Source organism: Tasmannia lanceolata, unplaced genomic scaffold, assembly GCF_043159265.1.
Source record: "Tasmannia lanceolata isolate RefF3 unplaced genomic scaffold, GAP_Taslan_0.1 ptg000024l, whole genome shotgun sequence".
Taxonomy (NCBI): domain Eukaryota; kingdom Viridiplantae; phylum Streptophyta; class Magnoliopsida; order Canellales; family Winteraceae; genus Tasmannia; species Tasmannia lanceolata.
The window spans coordinates 2,681,172-2,689,167 of NW_027518701.1; the positions used below are offsets into that span (position 1 = coordinate 2,681,172).

At 38.3% G+C, this 7,996-nt stretch overlaps 1 pseudogene; it reads right to left on the reverse strand.

Moving 5' to 3' along the window:
• Positions 1–3,371: 3,371 nt before the first annotated feature.
• Positions 3,372–5,707, reverse strand: LOC143857430 (uncharacterized; annotated as a pseudogene).
• Positions 5,708–7,996: the final 2,289 nt, after the last annotated feature.

Sequence of the window (7,996 nt, forward strand, 5' to 3'; positions counted from 1 at the left end):
GTTTTGTTACCTTGCCATCGACCTGTTGGCAAATAGGATTGAGAAAGTAAAAAATGAAAGAATATTAGTTCCATTTCTATAGGAAATTTCCCAAAATTTGTTTTGCAAAAGGGAAATGATTTCGGCACAACCAAGCTTTGATACATATGCTCACTTTGCTAGTCATTTAGGATTTTATTGGCTCGAAATTGATTTTCGGGAATCATAATAGAGAAAAGTGTCTCTAGTCTGCTGACCAGAGATAATTCTCTAGTTCGCCGACCAAAAACATATGGGTCCCACATTTTTTGTGATGATCTAAAGCATTAATTTGATAAGCCCCATCATAGATAGGCCCTTTGATTTGTGGAGCTAAATAATGGACAGATTTGTGGCGGTTTATAGCCGTCCATTTTAAGCTCCACAAATCGTAGGGTTGGGATGATCCTATGGAGCTGATTTTTTGTGGACACCCTCTCTATGTCAGGGCCCATCAAATGAATGCTTTGCATCACCTAAATAAGGTGGGACCTATATGTTTTTTGTCGGCGGACTAGAGAATGATCTCTAGTCTGCCAGACTAGAGACACTTTCCTCATCATAATAACCTTTTTATAGCTTTAGATACTAAAAGACAAGCAAGTATATGTATCAAAATATGTTTGTGCTAAAATCATTTCCCTTTGGAAAAACTATCCTAAATGCGTGTGGTACAAAATAAATGGGCCACACTTTTTCATCACTGCACTAGTGCAGGCTAATTTTAGTCAAATGATGGCAAAAACAAGGATTTACACATAAGAGCAATGATAGAATGAAGGGCGCGGGCGCCCTTATTGGTTGAATTTTTACAAAGTGGCACTGAAAAAAGTGGATGACGCCTTAAAAAAGTGAAAACCATGTTGACTTTGCAGAAATCAACCAATAGGTCGCCCTTGAAGCTGATTTTTGCAAGAGCTTCCTTCCAAGCATTTTTTTTTCCAAGTATAAGACTGGCGGCCAATTTTGAAGTCAGTTCACAATTGTGTCATACTAAAAAGACAAAAATGCCCTTGAAGGCAATTTAACCTCATTTCTTTATCAATTTTCACCTTTCACTTATCCTTGCGTTTAGTCTGTTTTCTTCGGCTTCATTTTTCTATAGAGAGAAGTTCAAACATCAACCATCGGCCACATATTTCTATCGAGAAAAGTCCAACCATCAATTTTCAGCCACGTTAACGGGTAAGCGACACCATTTCTTTACATCAATAGTTTCACAAATCAACAATCATCCACATTAAGATCCCAATTTGGAATTACCATTAGGCCACGTTTGGAAACCCACCTGGGGTGGAGCTACATGTGGCATAAGGGGGCAGCTCCCCTGTTGAATTGGGCAAAACTCCTCAATAGACCAAACTCAATTGGCCCCAGCCCCCTTTAAAATTTGAAGCCTGCCCCCCATATGTATAAATCCTGGCTCCGCCACTGATACCCACAAGATTTAGATTTGGATTTCTCACATTTGTAGTTGAGATTTGGACCTCGATCAGATCCTTCGATTTCCAAATCAGCTACAATAGTGTAAAAGCCCCCCCCCCCCTCCCTTCTCTCTCTCTCTCTCTCTCTCTCTCTCCCTCTCTCTCTCATACACACACATGCACAAACACAACATGAGCATGAGGATGATTGATGTATTTTGTATCAAAAACTCAAATCCAAATCCAAATACAAAAAACATAAGGTATCCAAATGTGGCCTTAAGGCAATCATTCTGCACATGTCGACATTCTAATCTCGCACCGCGTTGTTCTAGAAAAAAGGATTTATAACCCAGGGAAGAAGTGACATTCTCCTCTTCTTCTCAATCGCATGAGATCCAATCCGGACAAAAAAATCAATTGTCGACCACTAGAATTGAATTTCGAATTGCTTTCTAAAATCTGGCACGCCCGCACATTGACCGCTGACCACACACACCACCCGCCTTGGCTTTTGACAAAAACAAAAACTGATTATAGGACTCAAATTTACGTTTAATTTTGAGACCCATAATCAATTTTGGACTCAAAATCAGTTCTCAAAATCCAAAATAAACAGGGGTTAAGGAAAGCAAGATTTTGAATGCTAAAGTGATTTCTCATTTTGATGCAATCCAAAAATTAGCAGGAAATTTTGAGGATGGCTATTTTGGGAAGCTTCGCAAGTGGAAGTTTCACAAGTTGAAAATAGGGAAAGTTTCCATGAATAAGGACCTAATCTCGGCGGAAACTTGCAAGTTTACATGACTGAGATAGTGGAAACGTGTGTTATGGGAAACTTGCAAGATCATGCAAACTTGAAGATTTGGAAAAATTCAATTTGCTATTCTCTTAATATTTTGATTCCTAAAGTTGGGTTAGCATTTTCTTATTTAGTTTATTTCCTAGATTTGATAGGCTATAGTTGCTTTTCTTATTTGTAGCTAGTTTTGAGCATAGGGAAACTTTAGTATTTTAGGTAGATATACAAATATGATGTTAGCTACTTTTTAGATCTTCGAAATATTTTTGAAATGTAATAAAAGAGATGGATTGATTGGAGTTGGGGGAGTTTTTGAGAGTGAATAAATTTTTATCTTCACAGCATACGTGAGATTTCGTACGAGTTCGTCTTGTTATTTGTTCTTTCTTAGTTTTTGTTTGATCTTGGTATTTGGACTGCGCCACATTTGAATTTCTTTTACTTAACCCAGATCCATGTGCCTCTACTCTTCTTGTTGGTTGTCTATATGAAGCTTTGAAGATTTTGGATTTATTGTTTTTTCTTTCATGGAAACAAACTTTGAAAATTGTTATATTTTTTGTTTGGATTCCTGAAATTGAAAATTGTTGGACGACTTGAAGTTCATATCACTATTTTCGTCAGAACAAATGGTGTAGCTTAGAAAAGTGCCCTATTCCTTCCTCTGCTTACTCTGTTCTTTCTTCCCCTGTTTTCTCCTTTCTCCACCATGTTGGCTTGTTTTTCGATGAAGTGAATCTTTGGCATTCTTTGGATTCAGGGGCGGAGCCAGGAACTTACACTTGGGGGACTAATTTACACTTGCCCGCATTGGTCATTGTGGGGGCCATGGCCACTAAACTAGCTTAGAATGCATGTACAGCAGAAAACCATAAAAGAGATGTTGCAAGTCATTGGGGGGCCATGGCCCCTCATGCTCTATGTGCCTCCGCCCCTGTTTGGATTCAAAGGAAAAAATTCCAAGGAAAAATATTATATGGTCTAGGTAGATTTGCAATTTCCCTTGGAAATAGGGAAAATTTCTATTTAAAAAGAGGAATTGGTGGGCAATTTCACGGAAAACCATATGCATCTGACTTTTGCATGAGATAACAGCCACACATGCTCACTTTTAGCAGATGGTCTTATTAATTTAACTCGTCTAAGGTGGTTGTTCCCTCCTGCAAAAGCCAGTCACGAAATAGCTTTCCAAGAGATTGCCTAGCAAATCCCTTTAAAAAAAAACTTTCCATGAAAAATAAGTTTAGCAAACACTAGAAATTTCATTCTGAAAAATGAGGTTTAAGCCATAAGAGAACAGGAGTTTACAGAAAAAAACAGGAGAGAATTGCAGCCTCCATAACTATATATACATAAATATAGATATACCATGGCAACAGAGAGTCTAAATTCAAAACATGAATAGCCTTGAAGATAAGCTAGCACGATTAGAAGAAACCTAATCCTTTGAAAGATAAGCTTCCTTACCTCTCCACGAATTTTTCGATGCTTGCAGCCGATAATGGCATCTTTCTTCTCGCCGCTTTTGAAGATGATGAGAGTTGGAATTCTTCGGATTCCATACTGGGTTGCTATAGCGGGGCTCTCGTCAGTGTTCAGTTTAAAGCATGTCAAATTCCCAGCATACTGCCTCGAAAGTTCATCTATCACAGGGTAGATCATACGGCAGGGCCCACACCATGGCGCCCAGAACTCAATAAGCATGGGGAGATCGCCCTCGATGACAAGTGACTGCCATGTGGGAGCAGTCACTGCAGGCACTGTGTTATGAGAATGAAATGAAAGATCCAATGAGTAAAGTATCAACTAAGATGAAAGATCCAATGGTCAGATCACATCAGAATGTTGGTAAATGTTTTCAGTCAGGAACTTTCCATGGCAAAAACAATTGAACTCCATAAAGATGGAATACGTTTCATCCTACCATGTTAGAAGATGCTCTACACAATTTGAATACATAGCCCAGAGGTTGTATATCGGCTCATTACAAAGGAATCAAGAGAGAACAATCAAAACATCTTACAATGAAGAATACATTATGATAAAAAAGATGTCAATTGACCATGCTTGGATCATGGAGCAAAGCAACATACAACAGCAACAACCGTCGAAATATATTCACTCTTAATTCGTCCTTTTTTTTTTTAATGATACTATTAATTCTTCCCTGTGCCTTGTTTCAGTTATCGTTAGGCTAAAAAAATTACATAAGGAAGCAAACTTTCTATTTTGCAGTCATTTTTCTCAAAGCTGCAATTTGCCAGTGTAAGGCTTAACAAAAAATACATATATAGGACTTATGAATCAAGAAGCCAAGGACATTTGAAGATTTCAGACAGTTTGAACCTCTGTGCGTCGTTAGAATCTCTCACCAATAGGAAGCAAGTAGGCCAACCAAAGCTCACTCACATCATTTCGAAGCAGGCCCTCATGTCAGCCGGACTTGGATTCTCCGAGCTACAACCATCAAAATTCAGATTAACACTCGGTAGGAGGGGGAGACGACCTAGGACAAGTAGGGGTGTCAACGGATCCACTTCGGGTCGGATCCACCTATGTCACAGTCACGATCCATTCAAATTCCTTATCGGTCGGGTCAGAATCGGATTGTTCTTCTGATCCTACTTTCCATGTCATGATCATGATCCATTTTAATTCGGACCGTCCATCGGATTGTCCTATTATGTCCTACTAAGCTATGTAAACAATTAATTTTTTAAAAAGAGATAGAATGACAGTCCACTATTAGTGTGTCTCTATGCATTTTCTTCAACTAAATTAAAATTGTATTTATGTTTAATCTATGTGTATAATAATACTTGTAAACAATAAAACTAATCAATATTACATACACAAATATAAGGTATAACTATTATCAAAGAATACGATGCATAAAGAACAAAACTCCTCTCTTTTCCTTCGTGAAAGTATGAAATGAAACGACTGAAATGAGTGAAATCGCATTCCCATCCGATTCATTAAGTGATAAGAGAGGTTTTGACCAAAATACCCTTCATAGAACGGTTAGCATTAACAAAATTTGGAGGGTATTTTTGTAAACCATTTCGGATCGTGACTATCCAATGGGCATCTGTGGCGTGCCTATACACAATCCAAAATTTTTTGGATCCCAGATTTCATGATCCGAAATATGCCCATGGATCCTATTCATATGTTTAGATTCCGTTCATTAACGTTCGGATTCAGACGATCCATCGGACCGTCTGGATCCATTGACACCCCTAAGGACAAGTTGTTTTTTGTTTTTTTTTTTTTTGGGAGGGAGCAGGAGGTGAGTGTTGTGGGGGTTTAGGACAAGTTTTGTCCACCACAATCTTATTTACCAAACCTCATTCCAGGAATGTCGTATAGAAGACTCCAAAATGCCACGAAAATCATGAAGTACAGCCAATGCACAACTGTAGAGAAGATCAGACGATCTGTGGCTAAATGTAATGAACATGTCCCGAAGAATCCTAGCTAAAAGACTGTTAATTGTTCTTCTTCTCCCAAATGAGACACAAAAAAGCAATCAAAGCTAATCTCCTTAAGATACGACCTACTGATGTGAATGGTATACACAATCACATCAGGAAATTGAGTTACTAAATGGGAATATAAAGAATAGGAAATCGTTGGTGAGATTAGCGCCTTTCCGGACAGCCATATATGTACCGGGGAATAATCGAAATAGGGAGGTTACTCGGCCAAGAGTGTGACCTATTATAAGATTTGACAAGGCAAGTTTTATAAGGACGTAAAAAAAAAAACCATTCAAACAAAAAAAGTTTTACAAGTACATGTCGTCAGCTCTTTGGAAAAGGTAGAGGCCTAGTGTTGGAGTCGCATACTCAGGAGAAGAAAGGTCATTTGACAGGAACAATGATGCCAAATATGCCCCTGGAAGGTGGGAAATGCAATTGGGGCCTGTTTGGATGGAGAGAAGATTTTGATTTGGATTTCTCACATTTGAAGCCCTTTTTGCATTATAATTTGGATCCGATCAAATTCTTGGATTTCCAATTCAGCAACTGACAGTGAAAAAGTTAGATTTCCAAATAAGTGTTACGGAATTTGGGCTCAAATCAGCCCTCCACTGTGACGCGTTAAGAATCCGAACACGAAAGTGTGTTTCCGGTGTAACGTATTAACACTAGGCAACGTATTCGAAGTAAATTTGCAAGAACAAAATAATAAAACGTGCAAGCCAAACCACAAACAAAGCACACAAGAACACCAAGATTTTGCGTGGTTCACCACACGATGTGTGTGGCTACGTCCACGGGAGAAGACTTTAAAAGATTTCACTATGTGAAAAATAAGTGGGTTGCAAGAAGCACTCACCGGATAACAAAAGCCTAAAGCTTTCACCGGATTACACAAGAAACTATCTCTACGCCTTCTAGGATCCAAGCGCCTTCGCTCCCTAGAATAACCTTGCTTCTTCTTGTTCTTCCTCGCCAAAGAGAGATCCAAGAAACACAAGCCCTTCAATCAATTCTTGAAGATGTTTTCTCTCTCTCTTCTCAAAGCCCAATATAGGCCTTTCTTAATTTTTTCCACCAAGCCTTAAAGAACTCTCACAGCAGTAACATTTTTACGTTATTTTTTTTCTTTGCTGTGTTGTTCCGTATACAAGGGTCTCTTGCGTTAAAAGATAAAAGGGTCTCTTTGCTGTGTTGTTCCGTATACAAGGGTCTCTTGTGTTAAAGATATACAAGGGTCTCTTTGCTGTGTTGTTCTGTATACAAGGGTCTCTTGCGTTAAAAGATAACTCTTCCCCACCGACTTCAAGAGTCCCATATTAATATAGTTTCTTATTTAAAAGAAACCTAAGAAGAGTTGCATACGTCACTTGCTTGCCTTATCAAATTGAAGGCAACGACAACAATAAGCTGTGCAAATAAGAAATTGGAAATCCACAGATCTGGCAGTTTCCTTCACCCTCTTTGCTCCTCAACCTCTCCCCTCCAATAGGAAGTACCCCCTTCCCTCTCTCGCTCTCTCGCTCAACATGAGCTGTCGGATCTATTCATTTTGTATTCAACACTCAATTCCAAATCCAAATACAATATATGAGGTATCCAAACGAGCCCTTAATGAAAATCACCTTTCTGAATCATAATTCACAACTATATATTCCCAGAAATTTGGGAATCACATTTTCAAACCATAGGAAGCACATTTTGTTTAATAAGGAGGAGCTTTTTCCTTTTTTCGAGAATCACAATGGCTGGACAATGGCTGGATTTTGAAGTCGTATTTCTTGATTTTTGTATTCACATTGTTTGTAAATTAGATTCACAAATTTTGAATTCGAAAATTACGTTTCCCGACTTTTAATGAAGAATCTCATTTAAGTTCTAAAATAATCATAAAATGCATATTATTTACATAAAGTGCTCTATACTGCTTTTTAAAAAATATATTTTATTGTAAGGGAATTTAGGTAACTAGGAAAAATTCTAAAATCTAGGGTTAATAGATAAATCTCCCTTTCTTTCAGAATCAAGAATGTGAACCATTTAGGAAAAAAAAAAGGATAAATCCCTTCTCTCTCTCGCTCCCTACGTGCACTCTCCCCTTCTCTCTTTCTCTCCCTACGTGCGAGATCCTCCCTTTCTCGCTCTCCAAGCACGAAGCTGAGGCCGAAGAAGAGAGAAGAAGATGGAGGAGGGGGAGATGGATGAAGTCGTATTTTTTTCTTTTCAATTTTTTTAATGCCTGGAGTGAAATCTTTTATTTTTCGTTC